At 54.9% G+C, this 21,477-nt stretch overlaps 1 pseudogene; it reads left to right on the top strand.

The window, feature by feature from the left end:
• The first annotated feature begins 1,643 nt into the window (after positions 1–1,643).
• Positions 1,644–20,599, top strand: LOC129469489 (CUE domain-containing protein 1-like; annotated as a pseudogene).
• The last annotated feature ends 878 nt before the right edge of the window (positions 20,600–21,477 follow it).

Below are 21,477 nucleotides of genomic sequence, written 5' to 3'. Positions count from 1 at the left end.
CACCTCCCGGGTTGAACCGATTCTCCTGCCTCAGCCTCCTGAGTAGCTGGGATTACAGGCGCCTGCCACCATGCCTGGTTAATTTTTTATATTTTTAGTAGAGACTGGGTTTCACTATGTTGACCAAGCTGGTCTCGAACACTTGACCTCTTGATCTGCCTTCCTCGGCCTCCCCAAAGTGCTGGGATTACAGGTGTGAGTCACCGTGCCTGGTCTTTTCTTTTTTTTTTTTTGAGACATGGTCTTGCTCTGTCACCCAGGCTGGGTTGCAGTGGCACAATCATGGTTTACTGCAGCCCGGACGTCCTTGGCTCAAACAATTCCCCCACCTCAGCCTCCCAAGTAACTGGGACCACACATGTGCACCATCACACCTGGCTAATTTTTTAATTATTTGTAGGGACGAGGTCTTGTTATGTTGCCCAGCCTCGTCTCGAACTCATGGGTTCAAGAGACCCTTCTGTCATGGCCTCCCAAAGTGCTGGCATTATAGGCGTGAGCCACCATGCTTGGCTGTAGGTTATGTTTTTTAAATCCAGTTTGTCAATCTTTGTCTTTCTTTTTTTTTTTTTTTTTTTTTTTGAGATGGAGTATCTCTCTGTCATCCAGGGTGGAGTGCAGTGGTATGATCTCGGCTCACTGCAACCTCTGCCTAGTGGGTTCAAACAATTCTCCTGCCTCAGCCTCCAGAGTAGCTATTACAGGCGCCCACCACCATGCCTGCCTAAATTTTTTTTTGTATTTTTAGTAGAGACGGATTTTCACCGTATTGGCCAGGCTGGTCTGAAACACCGAACCTCAAGTGATCTGCTCTCCTCGGCCTCCCAAAGTGCTGGGATTACGGTTGTGAGCCATGGCACCTGGCCAGTTTTTGTCTTTTATTTGCTGTTTAGGTATTTGGGTCATTTACATACTTACAGATGTTGTCTGCTATAACAAATAATCCCTAAACCACAGTGGCTTAGCACTGAATGCTGGGTAAAGAACGGCCCCTCGCAGGTTACCAGGTCCTAATTTCTTTTCCCATCTGCAACATGGGGATACTAGTACATACCTTACAGTTTTGTCATGAGTTGGCCCACATAGAGCACTTAGGATGGTACCTGGATCGGAGGAAGCCCTTGCTAACTGGTAGCTGTTCTGTGCTAGTAGAGAACTGTGGGGGTTTCATTATTGAAGCTGGAGAGAAAGCAAGAGGAAGAAGCAAGCCTCCCTTGGCCGTGGTAGGGGTCGCGCCTCCCTGACCTCATTTCTTAATAGCCCTTGGCCGCCACCCTGAGCTCATGTTTTGTTAGCCTCGGCCCTGACTCCATCTCTTTCGGTTTCAGGTGGGACCATCCGTGAAGCCGGTGCCAGGATGCACCGGGGGTGTGGATGACTGGCTGCCCAGCCCCAGCACGGCCCGGTCCCGCATGCCACCGCCCCGCGAGGACCGCTCTCCAAGGGCCGTCTGGGGCCCCGCGCCCGTACTCTCCTAAGCCGGAGCCCTCGGCAGCCCATTCCTGCCTGGCCACCCGGGGCGGAGGAGGCGCAGGAGTGAGCTGCCCGAGACCACAGGGCAAGCAAGCGGCTGACGGCGGAAAGACCCTGGGGAAGGGGCTTTGCGGCCGGCTAGAAACATTTTTCCCAAGCGGCTCCGCAAAATGACCAGCCTGTTCTGCCGGAGCAGCAGCGGCAGCGGCGGGGGTGGCACCGCCGGGGCGCGTGGGGGCTGGGGAGGCACGGCCGCCCCCCAGGAGCTCAACAACAGCCGGCCTGCCCGCCAGGTGCGCCGCCTGGAGTTCAACCAGGCCATGGACGACTTCAAGACCGTGTTCCCCAACATGGATTACATCATCGAATGCGTGCTGCGCGCCAACAGCGGCGCTGTGGACGCCACCATCGACCAGCTGCTGCAGATGAACCTGGAGGGCGGTGGCGGCGGCGGCGGCGGCGTTTATGAGGACAGCTCCGACTCGGAGGACAGCATCCCCCCGGAGGTAGGGGCGCGGCCCGAGTAATTCCAACCACCATTGGAACCTCTAAGAGGACCTGGGTTACTCTGCTGTCTGGGTTCTAATTAGGAAGCAGCCTTACTTCCCCTAGGGAAAAGTACCATCCGTCAGTCACCTTATTTTATGGGCAGAAATCATGCAGTCATTCAACAAACACTGAGCACCCACTCAGTGGTGTGCGAGACGTGGCACTAGACCCTGAATCAGGAGGCATCAGAATCAAGGTGCTTGTTAAAAATGCAGGTGCCTAGGCCCCACCCCAACATGCTGAACTCCACTTCCAGGCATAGAGTCCGCTAGTGGCCAAGTCAGACCAAATTTCTGCCCTCCTGGACCTCACAGTCCAGTGTGGACTGGAAGCGCGAGTCAGGTACTGACAGCCAGAGTGGTAAGTGCTCGATGGAGACGTGGAAGCAGCAGAAAGGAGTGGCTTCCCAGAGGAAGCGATGGCTAAGCTGAAACCCTAAGCTGAGACCCAAAGGAAGAGTGAAGCCGGGGGAAGCGTGTGCAGGCAAAGGGAACAGCTTGTGCAGAGGGTGGGAGGTGAAGTAGTGCCTGACTGGCTAGGGAACTGGCAGCGGGACCATCTGTCAGGGTCCTAGAGTGAGAGGAGATCAATGAGGTTGACAAAGCCCTGACGCTGAGAAAAAGAGTGCGGCTGGGGCCGGGCGAGGTGGCTTGTGCCTGTAATCCCAGCACTTTGGGAGGCCGAGGCAGGCGGATCACGAGGTCAGGAGTTTGAGACCGGCCTGGCCAATATGGTAAAACCCCATCTGTACTAAAAATACAAAAATTAGCTGGGTGTGGTGGTGCGCACCTGTAGTCCCAGCTACTCGGGAGGCTGAGGCAGGAGAATCGCCTGAACCCGGGAGGTGGAGGTTGCAGTGAGCCGAGATCATGCCACTGCACTCCAGCCTGGGTGACAGAACAAGGCTCCATCTCAAAATAAAAAAAAAAGAAAAAAGAAAAGAAAAAGAGTGCGGCTGTATCCTGGGAGCATAGCCATGGAAAGGGAGTGAGGAATCAGACTTGCCAGTTAAATCCCTCTGACTGTGGCCTGATGGAAACAGTAGTGAGCCATAGCCAAGCAGTCTCTCCAGGGAAGTGGCTGGAGAGAGGGGACCTGCGTACTGCATCAATACCCACCTGCTGGAGGTTGTGAGTCCTTCCCAGTCCCACCCGAGTTCAGTGGACATCTGGCCCCCCAGTATCAGCGAGTCTGAGGTGCTTGGTGCAGAAGGGTGAGGCACACAGAGCCTGTTAATCAGAGGGGTATTGTCCACAGGGCCATCTGGGACATGCAGCCATGGACAAGACCAGGATTTAACTCCACTCTTTATTGAGTCCCGACCCGTGCCAGGCATCATCCTAAGTGCTTTAGATGTATCATCTCTTCTTTTTTTTTTCTTTTTTTTCTGAGACAGAGTCTTGCTCTGTCGCCCAGGCTGGAGTGCAATGGCGCGATCTCGGCTCACTGCAACCTCCACCTCCCACGTTCAAGCGCTTCTCCTGCCTCAGCCTCTCGAGTAGCTGGGACTACATGCATGTGCCACCATGATCGGCTAATTTTGTAGTTTTAGTAGAGACGGGGTTTCACGATGTTGGCCAGGCTGGTGTCGAACTCTTGACCTCAGGAGATCTGCCCGCCTCGGCCTCCCAAAGTATTGGGATTACAGGCACGAGCCACTGCACCTGGCCTGATGTGTCATCTCTTCTAATCCTCACAAACTTTGTGCTGTGGCATTATTATTACCCTTGTTCATCAGCCATCCTGCAGGGCAAAGTCTCCTTGCTTTTCCTCCTTAGTGGGTGCTGGTGAGACTTCCCCTGGAGGTGGAGAAGCTCTGTTGGCAAAGACATCTGGCTCATCCCTGTGTCATCTGCAGCACCCAGGACAATCCACGCACATAGCAAGCACTCGGGGAGTGTTTGTTGAATGAATACATGTTGCTGCTGTCTTTGTACAGTTTTCTATTGCCTCTCTCCTTGGGAGATTACTCCTTTGATCTACTTGGAGTAGGTGGTGGAAGGAATATTGGAAAATATGGATCCTCTTTGTAGAAAGAAGGAGACAGAGAGAGTGAGAGTACGCGTGTGTATGTGTGTGTCTGCAGATACCGCTGACCATTGAACAATGCAGGGGTTGGGGCAGTGAATCCCCCCTATGCAGTCAAAAGTCCACTTTTTAATATAATTTTGATTTCCCCAGAAATTGACTACTAATAGCCTATTGTTGACCTCAAGCCTTAACTGTTAACATAAACAGTCGATTAACATGTATTTTGTGTGTTGTATGTATCATATACTGTATTCCTACAATAAAGCAAACTAGAGAAAAGAAAATGTTAAGAAAATCATAAGCAAGACAAAATATATTTTCTATTCATTAAGTGGAAGTAGATCATCGTAAAGGGCTTCATCCTCATCTTCTCACACTGAGTAGGCTGAGGAGGAGGGAGAGGAGGGGTTGGTCTTGCTGTCTCAGGGGTGGTGGAGGTGGAAGAAAATCTGCCTGTAAGTGGACCTATGCAGTTCAGACTCTTGTTATTCGAGAGTCAACTGTGTATGCTTTAATTGTGAACTGGAAAGAAAGCTTTCTGCAAGCTCCGACCCTTTTTGCAGTCTGATTTGCCCTGACAGTCTGGCAGGTAGGGTAGTATTTCCTCTTTGTCCACGGCCCCCACAGTCCTATAAACCTCTGCAAGGCTTCACCACGCCCTAGGTAGGCCCTTGCTGTGTGTGCACTTCTGTATTTCTAAGAATCTTGCTTTCCAAATTGAGCCCCCTCCTGGTGCCCCTCCCCTCCCTTGGCAGTCTCCCCAACCTCCCACCTTTGGAACTCTGCCTGGGCCCATAGGCAGGCAGCTCGTGAGCCAGCGGAAAGTGCTTCGGAAAATTTATGAGCCATATCTGGAATGACAGTAACTGCTGACTGGAAAAAAAAACCCTTTCTGGGGGCTGATGGATGGTGGGCTGGCCCGAGGGGTATCCTTGCCATGGAGAAATATCTCCTGTCAGATAAATGGCCTAGACCCTGCCCCCTGGAGCACCTGGCAGGCATCCATCACCCACAGTGAGTTAAGCCAGGAGCCTGCAGAGCCCAAAACTTCAGCACCTTTACAGCCAGAAGAACAACCTCTTTGTGGCTGGTGGCAGTGGGAGGGAGAGGCCAGGGAGGCCGGCAGCACTGCTGGGGTTACTCTCCTTGGGACTGGGGCCCTGCATGCTGGAGCTTGCCGGGCCGGCCGCCTGCCTTCTCTGTGTTTCCCAAGTCCTCTCCAGGAGGCTCTGATGAACGTCTGTCTGGTCTTGCTGCCCTGGGAGGCTGCACAGAGGAGCAGGAGGGGGCCTCCTGGTGTGGCTGGGGAGGCCTGATTGCCCTGAGTCTGGGGGGCTGACTGCTGCTGGCCACGGTCAGAGGAAACCCCAAGCAGCTTCCTTTAGGGGACAGTTTCTACTGAGCTCTCCTCCCCTCCTCACCCGCCTCACTCTGACCCACATCAGTGGGAACAGCCCAGGCCAGCCACTGAGACCCACCACTGCTGGCCTCAAGGCCGCAGCCCAGAGCCCTATCCCTCAGAGAAGAAGGGTCTGGGAAACAGGGTGCCTGGGCTGGGGGACAGCAGCAGCAAGTTCTCAGAATGCACCAGGTACCTGCTGGGTCACTGTCCTGTGCCAGGCACCAGAGATTGGCCAGGGAACAGGAGCAGCGCTTACAGCGTTCTCTCTCTTTTTTCCTTTCTTGTGGAAATTTGGGGTAAGCAGAGCAGTGGCCTGCCAAGCGCTGCATTCTTCCTTTCCTGCAAAAGCATCTGTTTAAATACTTTCAGCTTCAAAGGAAAGAACATTAGTGCATTCCAGGGCGGGAGGCCTCCTTGGGTTGAGCTAGCTATGTATGCGCAGAGCACTGCAGAGTGCATGTGCGCGTGTGTGTGTATGTGTGTATGTGTGCTCACATGCACAGGCTCACTTCCCTACCCCCCAGGTGCCCCTGGGAGGCTGTGTGTGCTGGGCATGGCTGGTCTCAGAGCAGAGATGTACCAGTGCAGCCTGGCCCAGCCCAGGCTTATACAGGCAGCATTATTATGGTGACTTCTGCAAACTCACTTGAGGTCTGGGGGCTCTGGGGCACCTGAGATTCACAGCCTCTGAGCTCCTCTCATGTTCTTTGATCTTGGAGGAGATGGGAACAGAGTTGTGGGGAGTGAGTGGGAGGTGAAGGTGTAGGCCAGGTTGGGCTGTGTGGTGAGGAATCTCCCAGTCAGGGGCCGCCTCCTATGGTGATCACTTGAGGTCAGGAGTTCAAGACCAGCCTGGCCAACATGGTGAAACCCCATCTCTACTAAAATACAAAGATGAGCCAGGGGTGATGGCACACGCCTGTAATTCCATCTATTTGGGAGGCTGAGGCAGGAGAACATATACTTTGATGTCTGCGGAGTGTGCCAGAACTGGAGGGTCAGAGGTAGCCATGTGTTTAGCTGCCCCAAACTCCTCTCTGGGCTTCTGGGGAAGAATCTAGGTCGGTCAGTGGGGCAGGACCCCAGAATTTGCCCAGTCCTTAGCCTCTCCCTGGCCCTCTTCTTGGCTCCTGGATAAAGACAAGAGCTTGGAAAGGAGAGCAGGCATCCCGGGCACTCCCCTTGCTACTCTCCGCCCTGAGAGTCCAAACTGAGTGTGCAGCCAGTGTGCCTGAAGGAGGGACCCTTGTGGTCCAAGTTGAAGACTCAGTTCTAAAAAGCGTGTGGCTTTTGCCATGTCACTTAGCCTTGGCCTCAGTTTCCTTCTGCGTCAAATGGGGTAATGAGCCATATCCTACAGCGCCAGGTTGTTCGAGGTTAAGATGAGATCAGAGACGTGGAGGTACTTTGAGAGAAGGTATGAATGATGTTATCATCAAAGAATAGCGTGGGTACAGGAGCACATGAGTCACACGCGTGCAGCTCGGTGGAGTTTCACAGTGCAAATATTCCACATTATCAGCACCAGCTCAAGAACCATCATCCCCAGAACCTGGAGTGCCCCTGGTATCCGTTCCCACCCTTACCCGCTCCACAGAGGGCACATCGCCCTGACCCTTCCCACTGTGTGTTTGTTTCTGCCTGTATTTGAACTGCACATGGAGGGAGAATGCTGCTGTGAACGTTCTTTTGGGGACATATACTTTGATGTCTGTGGAGTTGCCAGAACTGGAGGGTCAGAGGTAGCCATGTGTTTAGCTTTTTCAAAAAGGCAGTTTTCTAAAGTGGTGATTGGATCGATTTACACTCCCACTAGCAACACACAGAGTTCCTTTATTACACCTGCCCTCCCACACTTGATTTGGTCTGAATGGTATTTAAATTCAAGGAGGGATGATTAATATTTCTTTTTGTTTGTTTGTTCTTGAGATGGAGTCTCGCTCTGTCGCCCAGGCTGGAGTGCAGTGGCGCAATCTCAGCTCACTCCAAGCTCCGCCTCCCGGGTTCACGCCATTCTCCTGCCTCAGCCTCCCGAGTAGCTGGGACTACAGGCGCCCGCCACCACGCCCGGCTAATTTTTTGTATTTTTAGTAGAGACGGGGTTTCACCGTGGTCTCGATCTCCTGACCTCGTGATACGCCTGCCTCAGCCTCCCAAAGTGCTGGGATTACAAGTGTGAGCCACCGCGCCCGGCCAATATTTCTTTCTCTGTTGCCTCTGATTTAGATCTTGGAAAGGACTTTGGAACCCGATAGCTCGGATGAAGAGCCCCAGCCTGTGGACTTCCCACCAGCCTACCACATGCACGTGTTCGACCGGCCCTACCCTCTGGCTCCCCCGACTCCACCTCCCCGGTGAGAATCTGTCGTGTCTCAGAGCACAGGGTGGTAGGGAAGAGGATCAGTGGCTGGGGCTGTGTACAAACAACAGGAAACTTGGCTGGACCCCTCAGTATATTCTCAAAGAACAGGCTTCTACTGCAGCAGAGACATTTTAGCTAGATACCAAGGAGAACTTGCAAAATGTAAGGATTGCAAGAGCAAACATTTCCTAAATTCCTACTCTAGGCTAGCCGGTGTGTCTCGTACCACATGGGACACAGAGTTAAGTAAAGCTCAGTCTCTGCTTTCTGGGAGCTTATAGTCAAGGGAGATGCCAGAGTAGGAATGACAAACAGGGAATGTGTATTGACACTTCCCCTCCCAAGGCCACAGCAAACATGGCTGATTCATCACTGTGCTCTTTCCTGCTGCGTCACGACAGAGCCTCACATCCTCCTTAACACAGAACACAGCATTCCCAGCCAGTCATCAGTAATTGATGGAATGGCTAGCTGCCATCCTTGGGCTAGGGATATTGTGAGGATTTTTAAGCAATGAAAGCAAGTCTCTTTCATTAAGGTAGTTTGATAACTAGAGGCAGGGAGGTAGACTGCAAGGTCCCTGGAAACTTCTTCCAGGTTAGAGATGCTGTAATTTGGAAGCTTAAAATGAAGCTAGGCTGGGCACAGTGGCTCACATCTGTAATCCCAGCACTTTGGGAGGCCAAGGTGGGTGGATCACTTGAGGTCAGGAGATCAAGACTAGCCTGGCCAACATGGTGAAACCCCGTCTCTACTAAAAATACAAAGATTAGCCAGGGGTGGTGGCGCATGCCTGTAATTCCGTCTACTTGGGAGGCTGAGGCAGGAGAACCACTTGAACCCCGGAGGTGGAGGTTGCAGTGAGTCGAGATGGTGCCACTGCACTCCAGCCTGGGCGACAGAGTGAGACTCTGTCTCAATAAATAAATAAATAAATAAATAATCAAGCTAGTTGCCAACAAGGTCCCATGGGTCTCTGGGGTGCTTGTTTTTCTGGGCTCCACATTTGTGCTGGGGCTGCTGGAGCTGGGGTGTGGCCTCTTTGCCCTAGAGCTGCTGTTTCTTAGACTGGCTCAGGCCTGGAGTGGTGAGGGGGTGGGGAGATGATGGGACAGGGCACCTGCCCCGGTTAGATCTTCCCTTCTCCCCAGAACAGCCCCAGAGCAGTGGTGAACTCTGTTATCATACAGGTATAGCTGGCATTGACTAAGCACCCTTCCAATGCCAGAAACCGAGCAGGTTCTTTACCTACACCATGACATTGAATGCAGAGGCGGGCACTGTTGTCATCACCCCTATTTATGGACAAGGAAACTGAGCCTTGAGAGATTTCATAACTTCCCCAAGACTAAGAGCTGGAGTTCGAATCCAGGTCATTCTGACTTAAAGCTAATCACTCTTCACTGCTGTGTCCTGTCACCTCCCGAATGAGAAAAATCTCTGTGATTGAAGCTTATGGAGCTCATAGAGTCCTAGAAAGTTACTGAGGGGAGGAGGGAGGGAAGTGTTTTGAGTCAGGGGCAGGAACACAGCTGGGATCTTTGTCACGAGTGGTACCAGGAGCTGGCAGGTTGTACTGGAGTGGGAGGTGGGGAATGAGTGGGTGGGTCTGGGTGAGACCTAGGCAGGACTTGCAGCCTGGGATGGATCACAGAGCCCCGGGCTAAATGATTTTCCTTTCTTTGACTTTTTTTTTTTTGAGTCAGAGTCTCACTCTGTCATCCAGGCTGGAGTGCACTGGCATGATCTCTGTTCACTGCAACCTCCACCTCCCAGGTTCAAGCGATTCTCCTACCGCAGCCTCCCGAGTAGCCGGGATTACAGATGTGTGCCACCACCCCCGGCTAACTTTTGCATTTTTAGTAGAGACAGGGTTTCACCATGTTGCCAGGCTGGTCTCGAACTCCTGATCTCAGGTGACTCGCCCACCTCGGCCTCCCAAAGTGCTGGGATTGCAGATGTAAGCCACCGGGCCTACCCCCACCCCCACCTTTTTTTTTTTAATATTCCAATACACTTTTGCAAAAAGTTCAGTTTCTGCTAGGCAGAGTGGTTCCACCTATTTTTCAGAAGGGAAAACTGAGGCCATAAGAGAAAGGATTTTTTTTTCTTTAAAGAGAAACAGGGTCTCACTATGTTGCCCATGGTGAATTTGAACTCCTGGGCTCTAGCAGTCCTCCCACTTCAGCCTCCCAAATAGTGGGACTACAGGGCATACCATCATGCTTGGCTGAAAATCCCAGTAGAAATGTGGTATGGATATCCATGCCACATCCTCCCTCCATACTCTGGCTGGGCGTTCAGCCTGCTGTGGGTGGGGGCCAGGGTGGTGATGGGAGCCCCACTTGGAGGCAAGGTAACCTCAGCACTACACCAAGGCTCAGGAGACCCTGTGGGCTTTAGACAAGTTACTGCTCTTGCTTAAGGTTCTGGAGCCTAACTCAGGAAATGAAGGCTTTGCTGGGCTGGGAGTGGATGCACTGAGGAGAACTCAACTTGTGGAGTCAGACAGAAGCGGTCTGTGCTCCCCACCCCTTCCTTCAGCTGCCTAGCTTAGAATTCTTCAGGCACCTTTGCAGTGTGGCCTCTGGCTCATTGCTTAACCTCTCTGAGCTTCGTTTGCCTCACCTGAAACGGGAATAGTAATTTCCACCTTAGCACTGTTAGGAGGATTGAATGAGATGTGTGTGGAGCAGTTAGCACAGACCCAGGTATAGAGCAGACCTATAATCAGTGGTTTACTCTCCTTCCTGCCCCCAGCTACACTGGCTGGCCTCTGAGTTCAGCTCTAACATTGAACATTGAGACCAGGGGCGAGGCTTCCCCCAGAGGCCAGTGTTCGGTAGAGGCACAGGTCCCTTTGCCCCAGGATGGCTCTGCTAGACCTGGGCCTCTAGGCCATCTCCAGTGCCTTGTCCAGTCCTTCCATCCAGAACATTCATTTCCAGCATTTACTGAGTTGCCTGCCGTATGCAGGTGCTGAGTCATGTGTATGATGAGGTGGTGAGTACAGCACTCCTGAACCATGTGTGTGAACATGTGCTGAGCCGTGTGTGTGATGTGGAGGTGAATACGGCACTGCTGAACCATGTGTGTGAACATGTGCTGAGCCGTGTGTGTGATGTGGAGGTGAATACGGCACTGCTGAACCATGTGTGTGAACATGTGCTGAGCCGTGTGTGTGATGTGGAGGTGAATACGGCACTGCTGAACCATGTGTGTGAACATGTGCTGAGCCGTGTGTGTGATGTGGAGGTGAATACGGCACTGCTGAACCATGTGTGTGAACATGTGCTGAGCCGTGTGTGATGTGGAGGTGAATACGGTGCTGCCTGTTTGCCCACACACTGCCAAGGAGATCAGGGTCTAGGGAAGCTGAAGACACGGGGGCAGGGAAGGCTGCCAGGAGAAACTGATGTCCAGGCTGTGACCTGAAGGCCACATTGGCAGTAATGTGGAGAAGCAGAGGACAGGGAGGCGCTCAGGCAAAGGAAGGAGCACTTGCAGAGGCCGGGAGGCAGGAAAGAGGGCTCATCTGGGGACCTCCTGGAAGTATCTAACCGCAGGTGAGGCTGGAGAGGCAAGCAGATCAAAGGCCCTGTGGCCCTCCAGGGAGCTTCCATCTTTTGCAGCCAGCGGGGAGCCATTCAAGGGCCTTAACCTGGAGAGCGACATGATCAGGTTCGATCAGGTTCGTGTTTTAGGAAACTTCCTTTGGCTGCTGAGGGAGATCAGATTTGAGTGGGGCAATGGCCTGGCCCCCTTTTGCTACCTCCAGTCACAGGGGTGCCAAGAACCTGCAGATGGGGCAGAGTTTGGGAGTGTGGGTATTGGCCTGCTAGGGCACAGAGAGGCAGGGCCACCCCGCGGGAGCATGCTTCAAATGTCACAATCCCTGGGCCCAGGTTTTGCCTGGATGATGTGTGTGTCCTGGGACATGGCTTGAACCCCCTCTGGACCGCAATGGCCAGTTCTTACCAAAAATTTCACCTGGAAGTCCTGTCTCTGAAATCCCTTTCCATCAGGTCTGATGTTCCATGGGTAAACCTGGGGGTCCGATGGGGCTTGAAGTTGCAGTTTTGGGGTCCAGAGGCAGAGGCTCTGGGCTGGGAAATCCTCCCCAGCGTCTCTGTCCTTCCCCTCCCCCAGTCTGTCCTTCCCTCCATCTGTCTGAAAGAAAGACAGTCTCTGAAACCCAGGGGACCCTTCCACACAGGCCGCCTGCTGTTCTTCCGTTAAAATTACAGCCTTGGAAGTTTTTTTTTTATTTGCGTCTCAGCTCATTTCTGACATTCCTTTCCGACCACAATGGAGTTGCCTGGGCTGCCTGTGCTCAGGGCCCCCTGGCTCACGCAGCTGTGGGCTGACCTCATCTCTACCAGTGCCAGCCAAGGGGCCAGGAGGGGGCTGGGCCTGGCCTTCCTTCAGGACCACAGGCCCAGCAGCAAGGAAACTCAGCTGAGAACAGGGGCCTCCTCCACCTGTCCCCTTCTCCACTTGGAGTCTTCATGGCTAGAGGGGTCCAGATGCACCTCTGAGGTTCTCCCTCCGCTGCTTTCCTGGGTGGCTCCGAGGTGTGGTTAAGTTGGGGGTGGGCACCCATGTCCCAGATGAAGACCCTGAGACCCCAAGAACGGGTAATACCCCTGGCGAGGGTCCCTCTCTGCTGTAGCCTGGGGTGGTCTGCGAGTCCCTGAGGGATGAGGCTTCCTCTCTCCCCATCTCTGGCCTTTGGAGAAAAATGAAGCCTCCAACAGTGACAGAAGGTGGCAGTGATGTAGAAAAAAATTTGGCCTAGGAATGGGAGTCCCGGGTTGTGATGCAAGCTGCTCTCCAGACCATTCCCTCTCCGCGTGTCTGTGCAGCGAGAGGGTGGATGAGGCGTGCTGGGGTTCCCTTGGCTCCAGTCTGCAAGAGCTGAGCTCCCACCAGGCACTTAGCAGCTGGTTATCCCGTCTGCTGCCGCCCCCGCCCCTTCCCCTCGCCCCCGCCGCCGGCCACCCGCCCAAAATAGAAAAGGAAAGGAAGTTACTTCCATAGTCAGCGGCAGCCCGGAAAAGCTCCCCTCCAGTGAGGGGGCGGGCGGGATTCCTAGAGCTGGAGACCAAATCAAAGCCAGGCCCAGAGCGAGAGCGGCCCCCACCGCCCGGCCCTCGGCTGCCTTCTCAGTGTGCCGTTTCCCTGATTCAGCGGAACATGTGTCCCGCGGTTGCCACGCTGCAGGCTGCCATGGAGCTGTGGGGAGCTCCTGGCCGGGCTCCGAGCTGCCCTCAGGCCCAGGGCGGTAGGGCGGGACCCTGGGGGTCAGCGAGGGTGTGTGCCACCCCCTCTTCCTCTACTGCCTTGCCCAGCTGTTGGCTCTGCCATGGCACTGAGCTCCTGCCACACACACAACGGGCCTGGAAAGAGCGGCCCCAGAGCACCCTGAGAGCGAGATCCCTTCCACACTCACATCTCCACGCACCTTTTCAGAACACTGCTGGGACACAGCCTCCTGAGGGGCTCCCCAGCACCTGGGCAGGGAGGCAGCAGTTTCTAGATAAGGAAACCGAGCCCTAGAGGGAACAGGGGCCCACCTAAGACTACCCTGCCGGCTGGTGGTTGAGCCAAAACTGGAGCTCGGATCTGCGTTACCCTCTGTAGGGATCCTGGCGTCCCGATATGCCCCCTCCTCAGCAAACCAACATGCAGCAGGCTGTGCTGTTGGTGGCTTATGTGTCTGTTCCTTTGGACCATACCTGTCAGTCAGCACCATGAGCCTGGCACTGTGTAGGTGCTAGGATAGAAGCATGAAAGGATACGATCCCTGTCGTCTTTAGGGGACATTTGTAAACATCTGTGGCTAAATCCACAGAGTTCCACATGTGCACCGTGGACAGACAGCTCTGTAGGTCCAGAGACCTTGAAGGGCACTGAGTGACTGCAGAGCATGAATGGCTGGGGGGTTCGCTGAGGCTGGTGGAGACATCTTCAGTGATGAGACAGAGTGACGGGCCTTTGTTCTGGAGGCAGTGGAGGCCATGGGAATCTCTGAGCAGGATCCGACCTGCCTGAGGACCTGGTGTGATGGGGCCAGGAGACCTGGGGTTGGGCTTAATGACTCCCTCTTCCCTGTCACCTCCCATCCCCTAGTACCAATGTGCTGGGCTCTGGAGGCCCTACAAGCCAGAGACACTATCGGAACTGGAACCCACCACTGCTGGGCAACCTCCCGGATGACTTTCTCCGCATCCTGCCCCAGCAGCTGGACAGCATACAGGTAACGGGGGCCGCCCCCGCCTTCCACTCCCACCTGCTTGTCCAGCATCTCTTTTTGCCCACACAATTTGTGCCAGCCAGTTTTACTTCCTGATGTTTAAACCCAGGCTGAGCTATTTCTGTTGCCCTGGGTTCATAGGGCAGGAATGCTGAACTGAAAGCCTCACTTCCTGCCTGGGCCTGGAGGTTTCCTGTTCTGAAGGGAAGGTGACAGCCTAAGTAAGGAGACTGTCTGCTGCAGCAGTCACCTCAGGCTGGAGAGAGGCGGGCATGGGGTGGCCAATGGTGGAGGGCCAGAGCACCCCCTTCCTCCCTTGGGAAAGGGCCAGAGGCTGCTTCTTGCTAGATGTTGGCATGCCCCAAGGTGCCCCACAGCGGGGCAGGTCCACCCTGAGGCTGCTGGTGCAGGGAGAGGGTTGAGTTTGGGAATCAACGTATAGGCTATTCCACAGTTTGCAGATTTCTTTTCAGGACTGTTCAGGTGGTAGATGAAGGTATGAGGTGGTCCGTGGCGTGGAGGAAAAATAGTTTTTAGGCTACTGCTGTGTCCCCTGCAGCAATGGCTCTGACCTGTCTGCTGGATTTTGGCTCGCAACCAGGTTCCATTAGGAGGTGTGAGCCTCGGGTGAGGACTGGGGATGTTGGACAGGGCGTGTGTGCAAACCGGAGGGATGTGGACGTTTGTGCAACATGTACCCTTGTGTGTACACATTCGACATGCTCGCTCCCCTCCTCAGGGTAACGCTGGGGGCCCCAAGCCTGGGAGTGGAGAGGGAGGTCCACCTGCCACGGGTGGGCCAGGGCCCCGAGACCAGAGAGTTGCTGGAAGCAGTACCTAGAGGACGAGAGGATCTCGCTTTTCCTGCAGCATGAGGAGTTCATGAAGGAGCTGCAACGGAACCGCGACTTCCTCCTCGCTCTGGAGAGAGGTGGGCAGTGCCTGCAGCCACTTCTTCCTGGCTAAAGAAGGGAGGTGATGCTGGCTTTAGCCTTCGGGCTCAGGAAAACACTGAGCTGGGGGCTGAGGGGGCCAGGTGCTTTCTGTCCTACTGAGGCATGACTCCCACCAAGTTATCCCGTGGGAGCCTCAGAATTCTGCCTATGGGGACCTGGGTCACTAGCCCACCCCTTTCTCCCCAGGCACTGGCCTTGGCACAAGGCAGCAGGGAGAAGAGCACTGCCCCTCCTCACAGAGCCCCAGCCGCAAGGCAGGCGTGATGTGTCGAGCTCTGGAAACAGAACGACTGGGTTCATGAATGCCAGGACGGGGGAGGCTCTTGAGTGGAAGACCTTAGAGCAGGGGCTCTGGAACTTTGAGGTATTTGGGTTGTCATTGTCTCTGGGTTGGAGACCCTGCTCCCCAGCATGGCTGCCTTTCCCCTGCAGGGTGGGAGTGCGTTTGGGGTAGAGGAGATGAGAGGGCTGCAGAGCTCTGTCCCTGTGACGGCCACAGCATGAGAGCTTGTGTGTGTAACCGATGATGTGTTGGTGGGGGGAGGAGCAAGTTGTGGAGGGAGAAGGCTGGGCTGAGGCCCAAGGTTAGCCCCAGCTCTGCAGCAAAGGTGCTGGAAGCCTCAAGGCCTTTCCGTTTATTTTTTATTTTTTGAGACATAGTCTCGCTCTTGTCACCCAGGTTGAAGTGCAGTGGCTCAATCTCGGCTCACTGCAACCTCCGCCTCCCAGGTTCAAGTGTTTCTCCTGCCTCAGTCTTTCAAGTAGCTGGGATTATAGGCACACGCCACCGCACCTGGCTGATTTTTTATATTTTTAGTAGAGACGGGGTTTCACCATGTTGGCCAGGCTGGTCTCGAACTCCTGACCTCAGGTGATCTGCCTGCCTTAGCCTTCCAGTGTGCTGGAATTACAGGCATGAGCCACCATCCCTGGCCGTGCCTTTCTTTTTAAATGAGGGGGTTTGGACTCTACAGTCTCTCTGAGTCCTTTTAATTCTGACATTTGAGATGGCCGTCAGGAGGTAGTTTCTTTTACTGCTGGTTCTTTGAGAGCTGGTAGATGTTGTGTGCACTCATATTTTGGGTGCCGTGTGTGCTCATGTGTGATTCTAGGGACTTAGCCTCTAGCAAACTACCGTGTCCCAGCCCAGCCTGCCCCTGGGAGCCCAGGAGCTAACCTCTCTGACCTGTGAATATGGTCCTTTTCCAGATCGATTGAAATACGAATCCCAGAAATCTAAATCCAGCAGCGTGGCTGCCGGAAACGACTTTGGCTTTCCCTCTCCTGTCCCAGGTAACTTTGCCTTCCGGGGAAGAAAACCTAGAGGCATGGGGGTGCTCACACCCAACTTTGCTTTGCATATTTGGAGTTTGGGAGGAGGGTGAAAAAACGGATTGTGGGAGGGGGCCTGGGCCCCCTCAGCAGGCTGGCGGGGCCGCTTCTGCCCCCACCTCCATATCCACTCCATTTAGCAGCTCTGGGGTCTTCCAATCCAGCCACTGCTGGGCTTCAGAGCCCACAGTTGTGATCAAGTAACATAGGCTGGCTGAACTCTCAACCCATGCCTCGAGTGTAGGCTAGTCAAGGACACATGGCCAGGTGCGGTGGCTCACGCCTGTAATCCCAGCACTTTGAGAGGCTGAGGCGAGTGGATTGCTTGAGCCCAAGAGTTCAAGACCAGCCTGGATAACAAAATGAGACCCCCTATCTCTACCAAAAAAGTACCAAAAATTAGCTGGGCACATTGGCATGTGCTTGTAGTCCCAGCTACTCAGGAGGCTGAGGTGGGAGGATCACTTGAGCCCAGGAGGTTGAGGCTGCAGTGAGCTGTGATTATGCCACTGCACTCCAGCTTGGGTGACGGAGTGAGACCCTGTCTCCAAAAAAAAAGAAGAAGAAGAAGAAAAGGACCCCAAAATGCCCCATGGTGGGACTCAGAGACTAATAAGTCTTGGTCTGTGTCCTGGGGAAGCTTATGGTCTTGTAAGGAGAAATGCCCATTTTTTCTTGTAAGGAAAAATGCCCAGGTAGAACAAACTAGCAAAGCTGAGGACTTACTGATTTTAGCAAATGCATGGAAAAAAAGGAGGGCAGGATTAATCTGGGGAGTTGACTCATTCATTCATGATATAGCTGGAGAATATCTGCCTTCTGTTGGGCCCTGCCCTAGGTGTTGGAGGAAGAGGAATTTCTAGCTTTGTGTACAAGATGGTGGGAAGTAAGAATTGCCTGTAAAGAGGGCCAGGCCCTTCTGCTCCGAAGCTCTAATGGCTGAAGGAGGGTTGGATGGGGGTGAGGGGGCAGCAGTGCTCCTGGGATGCACAGACTACTGGGTTGAGCCACAGCTGGGAACGATGACCTGGTGCCTGTGTGCGAACAGTGGCCCCTCATCAGTCAGTGCCCCCTGCCCCACACGTACACAAACTGCCCGCTTCGGAGAAAGGCTCTTGCCTGGAATAGACCTTGCATCATGCAGTGGAGTTGGGGGTGGAGGAGCAGAGGGATGGGGAGCTGAGCTGATCCCAGCTTGAAGGGAGACAATCCTGTGGAACTGACTCATAAGCAGCAGGCTGGGAGCTTAGGGCTCAGCAGATGTGCAGCTGGGAGTTTTAAGCAGGAGCCTCTTGTCCTTGATCCTGAATTAACTAGAGATACCAGGGCTGCTGAGATGGATCAGAGTGACTCAAAGGGGACTTAGCAGGCAAGGTGACTGGGGATTAACCAAGTTGCAGGACAGGGAGCAGGGGCTTCAGAAAGGCAGCAAAAGACCCAAGTGGATGCTGAGTGAGCCCGGGAGACTCTGGGTGGCCAGTGGGGTTCTGACTGCAGGACTAGTCCCATTCTATTCCTACTCATTGTCTAATAGCCAGATACCCTGTGGCTGGGAGGGAGCAGTGCCTCCGCCCTCTTTTATAGCACCAGCAACACTTCTGCGCGTCTGGCTCCTACATCTGAATCTCCATCGCAGTTAGGCTTCCAGAGCTGCTTCGTGTCCCCAGCTGCACCCAAGATTTTCTTTTCAGCCTTGGATGGCAACTCAGTCTCTCCTCCTGACTACCCCCTTTCATTCTCTTTTCTGTTCCTTCCATTACCACCCTGATAGATGCTCATCACCTAGGTCACAGCCCTGTTCTCTTCACTGCCCCTACCTACTCTGATTATCCCACCACCAAAACACCACTTTAGTTCCATTTCTCCTGTGCTCTTTGAATGAATCTTTTTTTCTTTTTCTTTTTTTTTTTTGAGATGGAGTCTTACTCTGTTGCCCAGGCTGGAGTGCAGTGGTGCAATCTCTGCTCACTGCAACCTCCCCCTACCAAGTTCAAGCCATTCTCCTGCCTCAGCCTCCTGAGTAGCTGGGATTACAGGCACGTGCCACCCCGCCCGGCTAATTTTTGTATTTTTAGTAGAGACAGGGTTTCACCATGCTGGTTAGGCTGGTCTTGAACCCCCGCCCTCGGCCTGCCTCGGCCTCCCAAAGTGCTGAGATTACAGGCGTGAGCCACAGCGCCCGGCCTGAATGAGTCTTCTGAGTAAAGTCTTAGGAATTCTTCAGCCTGGTGTCTGACTCCTACCAAGTTCTGCCCCCAGTTTACTTTTCTCCACCTACAGGTCTCTGTGGCCTAGCTCCCCTGAGCTATGACATATTAGAATGGGCCAGGTACCCTCCCACCTTGAAGCCCTCCCCTACAGCTGCTTCCCCCCGGGATTCCATTCCTCCACTCCATCTCTTGCTGCCAGAGTCCCTGCAGCTGGGCAAGCTGGAATGGTTTTAGGAATTTGAATGGGGGGATGACCCAAGCAGAGTTCTACGGCTGACCTCGAGTCCCTGGAGAAAGGAGACGGCTTAGGTCTTTGGTAACTTCTCCCAAAACTGTCTCTCCAGGAACCAGTGACCAGGAAAGACCACTGGGTTCCCTTGAAAAAGATTCCTCCCACCCCCTTTTTTCCCCTACCAGATGCCAGCAGCTCTTCCTTGCCAGAGATGATCTGACCCGGTGGGGGCAGCTGGAAAGCAACACTGGCCCCAGGTGAAGGGCCCAGCTGCAGCCGGACAGATGGTGCTTGAGAACCGAGGCCCAGTGATCCTCCAGCCACAGTCCAGCCCAACCACTGCCACTTTCCATGGGACTTAGAACTTCGGAGTTGCTGCCTTGCAATTGGAGGAAGGACCTGAGGCCCCTATAGGCAGCAGCCAGTTACAGCCCCTTTTGTAGCCAGGCATTCCTATGGTCAAAGAGTGGAAATGCAGGAACCAACCTCCCTTTAAAAAAAAAAAAATTCCAGAAAGCAGATAAAAGTTGGAATATGGAAAAGGGCAAGATGACCCCACCCGAGGCTCTTTGGCCTGAAGGTGGAGTCCCTGCCTCCCTCCGTTCCTTATTTCTCCTGTCACAGACTCTGCCTGACCCCCCTTCCTCAGCTCCCTCTGGGCACTTGTGCCCTTCCCTTCCATGGCCTCCTGTATCTCAGCCTTCCCCTGGGGCTGCCGGCCCAGCACACAAGCCCTGCACCCAGCCTGGGTGGGAGGTCCCTGGCCAGTCCTCCAGGCACTCTGAGGAGCTATGGGCTACTGCAAAGAGCATCTGCCGGCTGCCCCGTCTGGCCTCATCAGGCTGCTGCTGTTAGGGATGGGCTCACGCCCAGCAGCTCCCCATCACCCAGCAGGGATGGGGAGGGTGGCCACCCCGGAGCTGGAGGACTTTGGGGAGGCAGAGTCTTTCATTTGGCAGCAGACAAAAGCCAGTTCTGGAGTCACACCACAGTGGGGGCTCACAGGGGCTCTGACTCCCCAGCTGGACTGGAAGCCCTGCTGTCCGAGGGTGGGCAGCGGTGGGCCCTGGAGTGACCCCTTTGAGCAGGTGCAGGGCTGAAGAGCAAGGCAGAAAGGCTGCCAGCCTGGGTGGTAGCGCCTAGGGCAGAAGGGCTTGCTGGGTGCCCCTGAGAAGAAGGGGTGATCTCAGGAGAACTCTGATTTTAGGAACGCTTACATGGCACTGATCACTGCCACGGGGAGGGAGGCTGCCCAGCCCGTGGCCCCGCCCTGGACATGGAAGCGTGCAGACCTTCCGGAGAGCCGGGAAGCCTGGGCAGGCACGAGGCTTCGGCGCGGCTTTGGGAGGTTGGGAGTGGCATCCGAGCCTTGGCCGGGCCCTGGTGGCCTCAGTGGCCCCAACATCACAAGGGCGTAGCGAAGGCGAGCCGGCGATCGCACCTCGTCCCGCCCACCCTGCCCGGACTCCCGACGCCGAGCTTCCCCTCGCTGGGGAGGGCCGGGACGCTGGCTCGGGGGCCCTGCCAAGGAGCGGCCGCCCCCTCCGCTGCTCCCCGCGCCAGGCCTGGGGCCCTGGAGGGAGGGGGAGGTCTCCGAGGAGTGCCTCAGTCCCCCAGCTCGAGTTCCCGACGGGTCTCTGAGCCTTCCCCGCGCCAGGACCGGGCGCACCGTCGGGGAAGCCCCAGCCCCACGTCTGTGAGTGTTGCTTTGTTATCTTTTTTCCTCCTATGTGTGGGTTTTTTCTTGGAGCTGTTTCATAGGAATTCCTGTAATAAAGAGTTGGTGTTCTCTTGGTGCTCTGATGTGGCCAGCGGCGTGGTATGGACCCTTCTGCTCCCTCCTCCCTCCCGGCCTGGGGCAGGGTTTGTTCCCAGGAGCCCCGCGTCGCATCCCTAGGGTACCCCTGCCTAGCCTGGCCCATTCACCCGCAGCGCTCTCCGACTGCACTCTCGACGTGACACCTGCGGCACCGCTGCACCGCAACCTTGCGGACCTGCCGGCTGTGTCTAGCGCTGTCGCCTTCCTGTTTGGCCCAGGACGGTAAACCGCTTGCTGATAGGCAAGGGAAACACCATGGGGAAAGCCAGTCTGTTGGGAAAGCTCAGACGGCCACCTGCCTAAATAAACAGCTTCTGGATTAAAGGCAGACTGGAGGTTGCAGGGAAGTGCAATTTCAGACTTCAAAGGGAACTCAGAGATCGCCCCAGTTGATACATCTCTCCTTCCTCCTCCTCCTCCAGCTCAGCAGGACTACCTCTCCCCCCACCCACACCCTTCCCCCGCCCTCCGCCACAGGGACAGGGCCCTCGCTGCCAGAAGAGGAAGCTGGTGCCGTTTCCAGACAGGGCAGTTCTCAAGGTCGAAGTTTTTCCTTGTGTTGAGCCAAGGGCCTCCTAGGGCTTCCAACCACACATCTTGCTCCTGGGCTCCGGGTCACTGTTGCCAAGGCTGCCTCTCTTGCCCCTGATGCCATCTTTCAGCTCAGTGACCTCACCGTCTCTCTTCCCTGACAACTCCTGTGCCTCCTGCACTCCCTGCAGGGGCCTCCCCACCCATCAGGGTCTGGCCCCACTCCCAGTCAGACCCAGGGGGGCTTGTAAAGTGGCACACCTGGGACAGGGTGACGCTCCACATGAGCTGTCCTGAGCAAACCAGGATTATCCTCCAGCCCTG

Source organism: Symphalangus syndactylus, chromosome 20 (genome assembly GCF_028878055.3).
Source record: "Symphalangus syndactylus isolate Jambi chromosome 20, NHGRI_mSymSyn1-v2.1_pri, whole genome shotgun sequence".
In the NCBI taxonomy this organism is placed as follows: domain Eukaryota; kingdom Metazoa; phylum Chordata; class Mammalia; order Primates; family Hylobatidae; genus Symphalangus; species Symphalangus syndactylus.
Note: the sequence above shows the minus strand (reverse complement) of the source record. Positions and strands in the feature narration are given on the sequence as shown.